Here is a 13,207-nt window from a genome sequence, read left to right as displayed (position 1 = left end):
ATCATTCTTGACTTTTCACAGCCCTGTGTGGGAAGCAAACCAAACATAATTACTCCTATTTTACAGATTGGAAAATAAAGACTCAAGAGCAGGCATGACTTGCCAAAGCAGTAAGGTTGGGACTCAACTTCAACTCGGTTCTCTCTCCAGCTTTCCTGGGTGCTTGGGGAAGAGAATGCCCAGGATGGCCGGGTAGTGGGGCTCTTGGATTCAACAGCCATGAATGTCCAGTAGATCAGCTAAATAAAAGGCAGTAAACCAGCCGCTGCACAAATTGAGATGTGCTCACAGTAGAGCAAATCACAGCCTCTGAAACACAGAAGTAGGACAAATAACACCTGAATAGGAGTCATCTGCCTTGCAAAGTGTAAATAACACATTAGAACCAGTGGCCATGGTAGCAGTCATGCAAAAAAGAAGTTCTTTGGGAAACAAGAGAGAAAGCTGTGCTAACCCCTCCTACTCAAGCCCTGCTGTGCTGTGTTGCAAGAGATACAGAGTGCAGGAGAGCTGTGCGGTGAGAACCTCAGCAGGATAGGGGAAGACATTAAGGCACAGTCCAACATGTTGGTAAGGCTGGCCAGGATAAAGATTAAAACAGGGGCTTTCTACCTTGTCCTCCAGCTCCAACAAGTTTGCATCATCCCATCCTCCTGGAGAAGGAATAAAGGAAAATAACATGTCAACTTCCAAGAAGTCTTCCCTTACTCATGCTTCCCTGAGCTAGTCAACCAAAAGAGCACCTAGAAACTTTGCTAGACCTGGGGTACTTGAACCTTGTATCCCCTGAATCTCACTAACAACATTTGGGCAAGAGCCTGCTCCTATGACATTTGGAGCAGAACTGTACCTGCTCTCTTCTTCCATTATATCCAGGCTGCTCTTCACCAGTCAAGCTAACAGCCTAATGTATTTGGAGAGGAACTTTTAGAAAAAATAGTCTTGACGCAAATAGCTAAGCCTCCCATAGAGGGACACCATATACATCTATTATAATCTCCTAGAGACTCTTATTTGCTGAAATATAGTTAATATATTTTAAGATATGTACATTTTTGCATAGAACTAGAACCAAACAAGACACCAAATGCCCCTTGAATTCAAATGTCCTTTCTAATGAGACTATTTAGTTACCATTAATGGCAAACATTTCTGAGTAAATCTGTTCATTTAAAGAACAGATTATTCTCCAGCTGCTAGAAGGTCCCCAGTTAACTAAAGCACAATGATAAAACTCCTTGCCTGCCAAGGAATTCCATGTCTCCTACCACTACCACCACCATCTTGTGCAGGCTATCAGAAGCAAGCTTCTAGAAGCACACTTTTCTAGAGGTAATATAACTGCCCTAGTTGTAAATGTTCACACAGCCCTACTAACCAAGAAACCGCGATGGTATTCCTACAAACCGTGAATAAGTTTTTTCCAGGCCAGTGAACATGTAAGTGTTGGGGTATCTCTGAGTCCATGTGTCTGTTCATGAGGTACCACGTACATTGGGTATCTACTGATATGGGGCCAACGTCTCTGGAACTTGAGTTCAGTTCTCTGACACAGGACATTCAGCCATCTGTTTATTGCATCACTTGATGCACTAAGATGGAATCCCACTAGGGTTGGGTTTAGGGATAGCTGCTCAGAAAAACTATAAAGAGAAATATGTGGCTGAGGCAACCTAGCAACAGCCTGACTGCTTCCCTCCATTCTCTATCCCTCACAAATTTGTCCTATCACAGAAGCTTGCTTCATGCTGGGACTGAAGATATCAAAGTTTAGCTAACCAACAGGGCTATGACGGTCAAAGTCTGGACCAAGAAAATTGTTCTTTAGAAAAGACCCCAATCTGCACCACACCACTCTAGATCGGTTGCTTCTGATAACCCTCAGACAAACCCTCATCTGTTTCTCCATTCCCATAGGGATTACCAGGAAATCCTGCAGAAATAAGTCCCCAGAGCTGCTACATAGAGTTTACTAGCTCCTTTCAAGGAAGATGGTATATGTAATTTGAATAGACCAAGAAAGGTATTTCTCTTCAACCATCAGGAAAGACCTAAAACCTTCACTTTCCTTATAGATGTCTTTACTGATACTGCTCTGACATCCTTTTCAGCTCTAGAAGAGTGTAAGGAGACATCTTTACCCATTCCTCAGAAGAACAATTTCCCAAAGCTAGAGAAACTTGTCTGCTCTACCCACCTCAGAAGGAGGCAAAAGGGAAGTGAAGGAGGCAAGTTGCAAGGTCCTGTGTAAATCACCACCATGTTTGCCATAACACTGGGTGGAGAGCTCTGGATCCACTGAGCTCTCAGTTTTTCTAAGCATTGTCCTATGGAATGCTGATGTCTGGGGGTGGGAGGGTTAGGGAGGGGTGGGGAAAGGGAAGATGCCAACCTTTGTACGGAGATGATTTTATAACCATGCACTTTTGTAACTGTGAAGAATTTTTCATAAATGTACATTAATAATAAAGAGTGTATAGTTTAACAAATTTTCTAAGGAGTTGTGAAGAGGAGGGAGAGGGAGGGAGCAGGGAAAGAAAAGGAAAGAGAGAGGAACTCAGCAGAATCAAGAGAATATGTGCCAAAATATACACACAAAAGGTCTATGGGGAGGGAGTAGATGGGAATAATTAGGAGATGTGCCAGCCATGGAGGGGCATGTGTGGGAGTAGAAGGAACATCACAGAAGCATATTTCTACCAGGCAAAAAAGAATACGCATGTGTCTGTATGCACACACCCCTATGTGTAGGCATATTTTGGTGCCTGAAATTACACAAAGAAGAGAGCATATGTCTTATACATATTGGTGTTTGCAGCTTGGGTCATCTATAAAACATGCCAAGGCAAGTGGGTGTGCCTGCCTAGTTAGCATCTCTAAGGAGCATGTGCCAGGGAGATGGCCCACACTAGTTGTGTGGGCATAAGGACCCTAGCTTAGGCATACAGGTAAACCAGGCATCTAAATGCATGGTGTAGGGGCTAGATGATGCCATCACTGGCATAGATTCAGTGTCTGTTCTCATAGGTTAATAAAGAAAGGGAGGGATTTTCAATGTCTTGGGTCTTGCAAATGTTACTTACACACCATTGGAAATGAGATGGTTGGGCAATGTACCCTGGGGAAAGGGACCAAAAAAAGGAGCAAATTGTACTTCTATAAATATAATCGCAGCTGTTTTTTTACTCAATACTGTAAAGAGGGAGTGGATCTGAGCAGGAAGTTGATCTAAGCAGGAAGTGGATCTAAGCAGGAAGTGGATCTGAGCAGGAAATGGCTCTAAACAGGAAGTGGTTCCTTCCACCAATAGGGATTTTCACCCTCCTGTGTGCCTCCCACTCCAATTGCCACAGGGTATGGAAAAATACTGCATTCAAAGAATAAAGCCACTAACAGGAACACAGATACTGACTCAAAACACTCAGACAGAAAGACAAAGAACATGCCCAACCATAACCAATGTTTTCTGAAGTAGAATGGAGAAATGCAAAACCTTTCTCTTACAATTAATTGCTTAATATAGACTATACTGAACAAGTGCAAACTCAAACATAAGGGTCATGGAATAAGCATATATCTCACAGAAGTCCAGACCTGGTATATTTTCTTCAATGTTTTCCCTAATGCCAGCATACACCTAGCAATTTATGATGTCAACAACAATGATGATATAAGTTTATTGAGCATGTTCTATGTGCCAGATGCTGTGCTGATCACTATACACGGATTGACTCACTTAATTCTCACAACAATCCAAGACAGGTAGTATTATTATACCCATTTACAGATAAGGAAACTGAGGTTCAAACACATTAATACGCATCCAAGATCACACACCTAGTAAATAATAGATCTGGGTTTAGGCATTCAATAATACCTGGGGACTAACTGACTTCAGGGGACAAGAACCCCACAAGACATAGAGAAAATCCAGTCTCAATCAGAAGTTTTAGCCACAGAGTTCCCCCACAGTCATCTGGTAAAAGAAACTTAAAGGGTAATAGGTAACACCAACACATATCCTGTATGTTTCATCGCATATACCTTTTTTTTAAGATTTTATTTATTTATTTGAGAGAGAGAGAGAATGAGAGATAGAGAGCACGAGAGGGAAGAGGGTCAGAGGGAGAAGCAGAATCCCCGCTGAGCAGGGAGCCCAATGTGGGACTCGATCCCGGGACTCCAGGATCATGACCCGAGCCAAAGGCAGTCGCTCAACCAACTGAGCCACCTGCACTGGTCAAGGCTAATTGTGATAACAGGTGACCCCAGAATCTCAACAGAAAAAAAGGTTTATTTCCTGGGTTATTTAACTTAATGAAGCCTTATTTCCTGCTCGTGTTATATGCCAATGCATGTCAAAGACTCTGTCCCACATGAGTTATTCCTTCCATCTAGTGGCTCTGCCGTCCCTGAGGCCACACAGCCCTCCACTGGATCCTCTGTAGTGAGGCTGATCTCAGGCAAGATTTTGGAGGGCCTAAGCTGGAAGTACATCAATTCCAGCCATATTTCATTGGCCTGAACTGAGTCCCATGGCTCCATTTATCTTCAAGGGAGTAGACTAGTATCTACCTAGAAGGCAAAGGAAACAGGGTTAGAGAAACCCCACCAGTCTGTAACACCATCTGCTCTGCTGGTCACCAAATGCCTGTCATTTGGTCTTCCTCCCACACATATCTTACCTTGTCACCACATCCAGCTCAAAGCTCAAGATCACCAGTGGTGCGGTACTCTCCACTGGGCCTCCTTGTGATCCAGTGTCCCATGAACTAAAAAGGAAATTTACCACCCACCCACTTACACCTATGCAATACATAATGTTGTCCCAAGGACAGCGTAGCAGCAAACTAAAACCCTTGTTTGGAAAGTGGGAAACAAAAACACACAGCAGTCATGGTCCATAGCAATTCCGAAATCTTGGTGGGAGAGCATTATGAAGACCTCAGATCAAGTTGCTTTATTAGTGGCAGATTCTGCTTTCTGATAAGAACTCCTTTGTCAGTCGTTCTCTGTAACTTCTGACTCTTCCCTCTTGGAGGGTCTCCCTTTTCCATTATCCACCATGGCTATATCTAAAGTGGGTACTGGGGAGCATGCACTCTTTGGGAGTTGCCCATCTCCTTTAACCAGCCTCCTGCTGGGGCAAACATGCCGACCTCAACTTTGTTTTATGTCTCAGTGGTCAAATATGGTCAAATTTTTAAACCCAGGTTCATAGTTTCTTAGTAATTTACCTCTTACATTAGTAGACTTTTATTCTATTTGCTTCCACTAAGTTCCAAGTTTCAGTACACACATAAAGTTCTATCCTAAAAGGTGTTTTCAAGCGGACCTTGATTCCTTGCTTCCTCCTCCCCAGTGACTTCTCTCTTAATGGTAACCTTGCAATTATCTGAAACAATAGATAAGAACATTCACATTCCTAATTGTTTCTCCCTGGCCAAATTACTTTAACTGAAAAATTTTTGTGGGCCTGCTACTCAAAGCCTTTTCCAATTTTATCTCTTATCGTTTAAGCCAAGAAATAGTTAGCTTTTCCAATTTTTTAATGTTCCAAATTTTGTATTCTCTCGCTACCTTTTCATTTCTACTTACAAACTGCTTTAAAATTAATTAAAACATTAGAAACTTGACTTGGATCAATTTGGGCTGAGACCAGAAGTGTTTGAAACACACACACAATAATGAACCCATGAAAGGAATGAATGAGCCTCCTCATTGAAATGATCCTTGTGATGAAGGGTAAGGAAACAGAAAAAATATGACCAAGTTAAAAAGTTGTCCTAAGCATTCAGAGCTCAGAATGTCTATCAGAAATCACTGCTGCAAGATAGATTCATCATTAGAGGGATAACAGGAAGTGATGGGAAAGAGCTACTGCCCATGGATGGTGGTTAAGAGGTTACCGGTGGAAAAAATGTTGGCTACTTTGTGTCACTGGCCATTATTCCCAACCCACTCACCATGGAAGGCAGAGATCACAGATTTAAAAAGCCACTAAAAAAGGGTTATAGAAAAGAAGAATATTATCAAATGTATTCCCCCCAGCTTTACACTTAGCTCATAGAATCATTTGGGAGTACACAGCATGGAGTTCTAGAAAATGCTTAATAATGTGGCTGATTTTTACAAAACAGAAGGTTCTAGTCCTATAGCTGAGCCAGTACTCAAAAGAGATCCCTGTGTACATAAATGAAAAGCCAAAGCTATGGAAGTGGTTGCTACAGGACTCTTAGCTCGTCAAGAGTTAGATTCCCATATAAAGGAGTGGTTTATGCCTTCATTCATTCAAAAATATTGATCACACACCTCCCTGTGCTAGGCATATGTTTCACGTGCTGGGTATATGGCAATGAACAAGATAAAGTCCCTGTCCCTTGGTGCCTACTCTCTATATGGGGGTGGGGTGGGGGTTGGGGGAGGTAGATTCAATGATAAACAAGAAAAATAAATAATTCCAGATGGTGACAAGTGCTGCAAAGAGAATAGAACAGGAATAGGGTTCGGGGATAAGGTTGAATAAGTAGGCCCAGATCATGTAGGTCCTCATGGAGCCTGGTCAGACTTCACATTTAAGGTAAATGCCATGGTGAGCCACTGGAGGGTTTTAAGCAAGGGAATGACGTGCTCTGATTACACTTTCAAAGGCCATTCTAGATGCTATCTGGGTAATTCTCAACAGTTGGGAAGGAATGTAAGCTAGGAACCAGGAAGGGGCCTCCTGTGTGAGTCTGGTTGAAAGATGTTCTAACAGGAACCAGTGTTGTTGGTGGATAAGGAGACAAGCTGAGGATAGATTTTAGAGACAGAGCCAATGGGACTTGCTGATGTAATGGATGTGAGGAGAGAGAACAAAAGAGCAATCAAGAATAACTCATCTTTTTTTTTTTTTTTTACTTCAGCTATGCTCAGCAAGACCCAAGTAGCAGAAAGGCTGTCTTAATTCTATGAAAAAAAAAAAAAAAGAATACAAACAGCCAACAACCAGTAAGTCAGAAAACCCTGATGAGTAAGTTGGAAGGAGGAAGTGGGAAGCAGATATACAAACAGATTCATAATGTCAGGAAACAGCCCAAACCTAAGAGCCCAGAGACAAGGTAAAAAATATCTGAACAGACAGCATTGGTTTAAATGCTCTGTATCATTCCCAGGGTCCCAGCGGATGTTAAACAGAGCACTGGAGCTTCAGGGACTGAGTTCAAGCCTAGATGATCAGCAGCATTTTCAGAGTACAGATAGATTTGCATCTGCAGTAAAGGGCTAGAGGCAGAACATCAGTCTAAAGTGATTTCCTAGAAGGAATATGTAAGACTCCCTCAGCTGCAGACCAAGAAGCAAATCCAGGAAACAAATTATATTTGAGATGGGCCCAGATATGTTTGAAATGGGAATATTACATAGAATCTTATAAGGAAAAATGGGAACAAACAGTTCAGATTCATCTTAGCCAAGGAATGAAATGGTGATGGTGATGAGCTGGGCTTCTCAGGATGATGTTAATACTGTGAACATTCATAACTGCAGCCGACTTTTGTGCGTTTACATTGTACCACACATGCCCCAAGCACATTACCTGCAAGATCACGTTGGCATCTCCCTGGGAGAGAGCTGCTACTGAGAAATGGAGAACAAAATAAAGAGCATGGACTAGGGAGCCACACTGCCTAAGTTCAAATCCCAGGGCTGCCACTTGGTAGTCATGTGACCGTGGGCAGGTGACATCACTTCTTTGTGTCTAAATTTCTCTGTTAATTTGAAGGGACAGTGGTAGCCTCTTCATAGGGTCTCTGGAAGGATTAAATGAGTTCCTGTATGTCAAAGGCTTGGCACAGAGTGATATCAATTAGTGATAGTGACCCCTGCTAGCTTCCCTCTTTTACAGAGAAAGAACTAGAAACTGAGAGATGTTTATGTAACTTGTCTAAATCACACAGGTGAAATGCAACAAAGTATAAATTCCACATCCGCCCTCCCAGCCCAGTGTCATATACCAGAGAGGTCACAGGGGCCAGTTGTAACAACTAGTCTCCAAACGTGGGACCCAGTGAACCATGCCTCCAATATTCACTCTCTTTAGTAGTCCATTCCCATGCTGAATCTGGGTTGGCTCTGTGACTCAATTTAACTGAGGGAAGGTAGCAGATGCTGAGCCTGTTCCAGAGCTAATCCTTAAAAGGACATGGCAGCTTCTGCTTGTGTGCTCTTGGGAGCCCTGAGCCTCCATGGATTAAGTCTGATCCATGGAGACGGATGGAGAGTCCACATGGAGAGACCACGTGGAGAGAAAGGAGGCTCAGGCATTCCAGTGTGCTAGCTGAGCCCAGCTTTCTAGCCAATCCTTCCAGGCCCCAGACATTTTAGTAAATCTTTCTTGAACATTCCAGCCCCAGCCACCCTCTGACCACAGCCCCAAGCAGCACAAGCCAAAGAACTGCCCAGCTAAGCTTCAGGGGCGACCACTGTCGAATTAATTAAACAAGAAGGCCTTTAGATTGAGGTGGCTTTAATGCCTTAGTCACCTGCATGAGCAAACCAAAAACTAAGCCTGCAATGCCTCAAGGTTAAAAAACGAAAACCTAAGGACAGCCAATCACAAACAGTCTTTCCCAAATAAGGCAACCACTGAAGCTATAGTCACTCAAATAATTGCTTTGCTTCTATGCCTTCTCCTCACTACTTCCAAGTTGGCACTGCCCTATTCAAATTGACTTTTGCTCAAATAACCTCTTCAATTTTTTGACATGCCACAGTTTATCTTTTAACCCAACTAATGTATTGTTTTGTTTTGTTTTGTTATTATGTTATGTTAATCACCATACATTACATCTTTAGTTTTTTTTAATTGTGTTATGTTAATCCCCATACATTACACCATTAGTTTGTGATGTAGTGCTCCATGACTCATTGTTTGCGTATAACACCCAGTGCTCCACGCAGAACGTGCCCTCCTTAATACCCATCACCGGGCTAACCCATCCCCCACCCCCCTCCCCTCTAGAACCCTCAGTTTGTTTCTCAGAGTCCATAGTTTCTCACAGTTCATCTCCCGCTCCAATCAACTGATTTGTTGTTTTAAGCCTCTTTTTTCAGGGCTATTTGTTGTGCAGCTTCTCCGCAATTGAAACACCTCCCTACAAGGAAAAGACCTACTGAGGACAAAATTGTGTCAGCAACGTAAGCCTGGAATCCAGAATGGTCATTCCACCCCAAAAGCAAACTCTAGAGAGGATAGCTGCACATGCTTCTGGGTCCAACCACCCAAGTGCAAAAGTAACCAGCTGGATAAGATTCTCAACATTTCGCCAACTCATTCTGTTCTCTGTATAATGGGGATGCCACCTGTCTCCCAGAACTGCAGTAGTGATTCAGCGATCTAATCCCTGTTAACGAGCTCAGAGCAGTGCCTGGCACCTTGTAAGAAATCAACCAAAAATTAGCTACTGCTATTTTTTAACATTAAAAATATTATAATTATATTGGACGTGATTCGTTTGGTCAATGCAAGGAACCCGTGATATCCTCAGTCCTAGTTTCTAACTTTTCCAAGACTAACACCACTGGAAGTCTGTCTCACTTTCCTTTGCTTTAGGAAATGCTAGTGCACAATATTGTAATGATCTATTAACAGAGTCTGGCAAGGACAAGAGAAATTAATAAAGAGAAGAGTACAACCCATCTCCATCTCCTACTGGTCTTGAAGGGTATCAACATCCCAAGCTACTACTGTAAAATGTCATTGAGAAACACATCATGGCAGCATGCTTTTTCCCCAAAGGAAAAGTCATTTACAACTCGGATGCAAAGTGTTATGTGACTCCTTCCGTGCAAAAATTTTAAAACCCCGTTTCTAGTCCACAATAGTGGAAGAATATGGAGCTCCCAGAAGTAATACGGCGGCCAAAGGAAGTGCAGATGGAGACCCTGGGCCTGTGAATCACTGAGAGTAGTTGCACTACACAGTCTTGATTCTGATGAACAGATAAGGGCGGTGTGATGCCCGCCTTACAAATAAAGGCAATTTCTGGTGGTTACTTTAAGCAAATGTTACATCAAGAAGAAAGCCCCTAAAGGAAGAACTAGACACTCCAAGAGAGATCAGATCTCAAGAGAGCTTCACTTTGGTGAAGTGGGGCCGAGCTCTGATATTCGGGGCCTCTTCGATATCCCGTATGGCTGCACCAAAGACGTTTCACCAGGTTGAAATCACTCCTTGCTCCAGTACAGATGCTCCCCTTCTGTCATCTGTGATATATGGATTTCTGGACTGCAAGCACGCTATCTCATTATTCGACTCTTGGATTCCTACTCTCCAGAGCTGCTAAAACGAAGGATACAGCCTGCTCTCTGAATTCCTCCTTAAAGATCTTATTTATTTCAGTCTGAAAGTCCTATGAGTTACCCAGGGAGGTTGGTAATTATAGAAGGCAGCTGCAGGAAAGCAGAAACAACCCCAGGCTGGAATTCAGCAAACACTTGCTGAGGCCCTGGTGTGGGCAAGGCAACGCTAGGAACATGAAAGAACAAGAAGACCAAAGAGACCGCGATCCGCCCTTCAAATTTTATCTTGCAGAGCCTAGCACAGGACTGGGTGGGTAGCAGCTGTTCCACAAATGTTTGTTAAACCAAATTAATCTTCCTACTAACTCACAAGTCCATTTCCCTCGCCAGAGCTCAGATGCCACCTCTTGTTGAAAAAAATTAAAAATAAATAAATAAAAGTGGGTTAGAGCAGCACTTCTCAACCTTCAGCGTGCATAACAATTCCCTGGGGATCTTGTTAATGTGCAGATTCTGTATCAGTAGGCTTAAAGAGCCCGGGAATTGCATTTTCCCGGTCCACAGACCACACTCTGAATGGCAAGGAGTCAGATGATCTCTCGGGGAAAGATTCTAGAAACAACTGAAAGGTCCTCCGACTCTATGTTTTTTAAGTATAGAAAACACTAGCAATCCTAAGTGTGGAAGGAAGAGGAAGAAAGGCGAAGGGGGCTGAGAGTGGAGCCTGGGGTGGATCCAGGAGGTGAGTAGAGGCTTCTCCCCAGGGCCTTCAGGAAAAGCCCGCTCTTTTGTCACAATACACAAAGCCTTCGGTGTCTGTAAAAAGAATCAGTGATAATTTTGCTGGCTCAGAAGGCACTGTCTCTTAATGATTCTTCCTGTTTTTCTCAGCCCAATCCAAGAGAATGAGAAAACAACCCTAGTGAAGGCCAGCCGAGGTCAGAGAGGCCCCTGGAGAGGGACTACTTTCAGCCCACACTTGGGGGAGAGGAGGCAGACCAAGGCCCACGTCCAGCCCTGTCTGGTTCTAGTCCCACTCCCTGATGAATCCGGCTTAACACCAGAGTATCAGGGTAACAGGGGACCTGGGACGGGCTAGAGGGGGGAGCTCTGCACCAGGTCAACTGCATTCAATTCCACAGTCATGATAGCTGCTGTGTGTGCCAATGGGCTAGATGGTCCAGATGATGCCAAGATACGAGGTCAAGGCCCTCTAGGAGCTTACAGTCTATTGGGAGGGGTGGGGAATGATGCACTCAGGAGAAGACAGAATGCAATGCAAAATGCAATCAAGGACGTACGCAGGAGCCCGCAAGGAGTCCAGAAATTTAGAGCAGCAAGCAATCAGATTCCCTGAAAGGCACCAAGGAAACTTCAGGGAGAAGGGAACATCTGAAAGATGGGTATGGGCTCCTCCAGTAAAGATGGAAATGAGGGTATTCTGGATAGGGAAAAGTGGGAGAGAAGGCACAGAGGGGAAGGAAAGTACATGTTCAGCATGGAATTCAGTGCGACTGGAACAGCCTGGTGAGGGGCGCCGGGATACCAACCAGGGACTTTCATCTTTAGGGCCTTTCCTGTCCTAGGGTCTGATAGAGGTCCCAGATACACACACGCTTTCTTGGCCTGTGTTTAGGATCATACTGGCAAAAAGCACTGAGATCATTCATGGTGATTCAACAATTTTTTACTGAACCCCTAACGTGCATGAATCACTATCTGAGGCACTGGAAATGCCAGAGAAAGCTAGGACAGATGAATTCCCAAAAGCCAGACAAACAGTAAGTAACACAAGGTACTAGAAAGAACATAGGACCTGAAACCAAGAAATCTTGGGTGCAAATCCTAGCTGCGCACTGTGAATGACAGACTTCACACCCCTGGTTTCTACCTCCCTGGTGGGAATAATTATACCTGTTGCACCCAGTTGTTGTAGAAATTAACCTATGGGGGAAGAAATTCGTACTGTGTCAGGCACACTGTAGGCATTCATTACCCATTTGCTCTGTATTCAGCCATAAAGAAAGGACACTGGAATAACTCATCTCCAGGGTCCCTTTAGCTCTGCTATTGTGCTTCGGCGATTCTAAGACTCTGCGGCACCTATAACCGTTCCCACTGACCAGGGGCCTGGCACATCCCAGCAAGTGATGCTGTGCCCCTCCCTGGGCAAGAAGCCTCCCCCAGGGAGGCCTGACATGAGGCCAGTGGATCAGGCGGCCATTAATCAGACTGCTGCCCTCGCTGGACATGGCGCCGGCAGGCCAGGCAGCATTCTGGCTGCTTAGCTGCCCCCATTGCCTTCCTCATCACCGCACCGGCCCGTTGCCATGGCAGTGAAACCCAAGAGAAAACTAGGAGTGGCCAGAATCAAAGAGGAAGGTTCTGTTCTTCTGAATCAATCTGACTCAATCTTGGTTGATTTCAGGGTCCCAGAGTGACAAATAAGAACCATGTAAATTGAGCGCTTTCTCAATACTGGACGCCACATTAGGTGCTTTTCATCAGCTAGCTTGGTTCATACGACGGCACTGTGAAGTAAGTATCTTCATCCCCACTTAGCAGACCGGGAAACTGAGGCTCACAGACGTGAGTACCAATGTCACACAGGTGGTCATAGCGAAGCGAGGACACAAGTGTGCTCCCAACTCACACCCCCCAAGGTTGTATGATTCCAAAGGCTGCATGCTTTTCCACATGCCACCATCTTCCCAGCCATCCAAGCTTCTAACAAAACCTGGTGCTGCTGTCCCCATTGCCTGAACGTTCCCGAGGGCTTGAGGGAACAGCTGCAAAGAACTGAGCCAGTCCTTCCAGGGCCCCAAGGATTCTTCAGGGACAAAGCCAGGTCTCTCTGACAATGAACTACTCTGCTGCCAAAAAATAAAGTTCTGGAATTTCCTAAAGCAATCCCAATTTCAAATAT

This window comes from Eumetopias jubatus, unplaced genomic scaffold (genome assembly GCF_037043125.1).
Source record: "Eumetopias jubatus isolate StellerSeaLion01/CBP00866 unplaced genomic scaffold, mEumJub1_p1.0 scaffold_13, whole genome shotgun sequence".
Taxonomy (NCBI): Eukaryota; Metazoa; Chordata; class Mammalia; order Carnivora; family Otariidae; genus Eumetopias; species Eumetopias jubatus.
Note: the sequence above shows the minus strand (reverse complement) of the source record.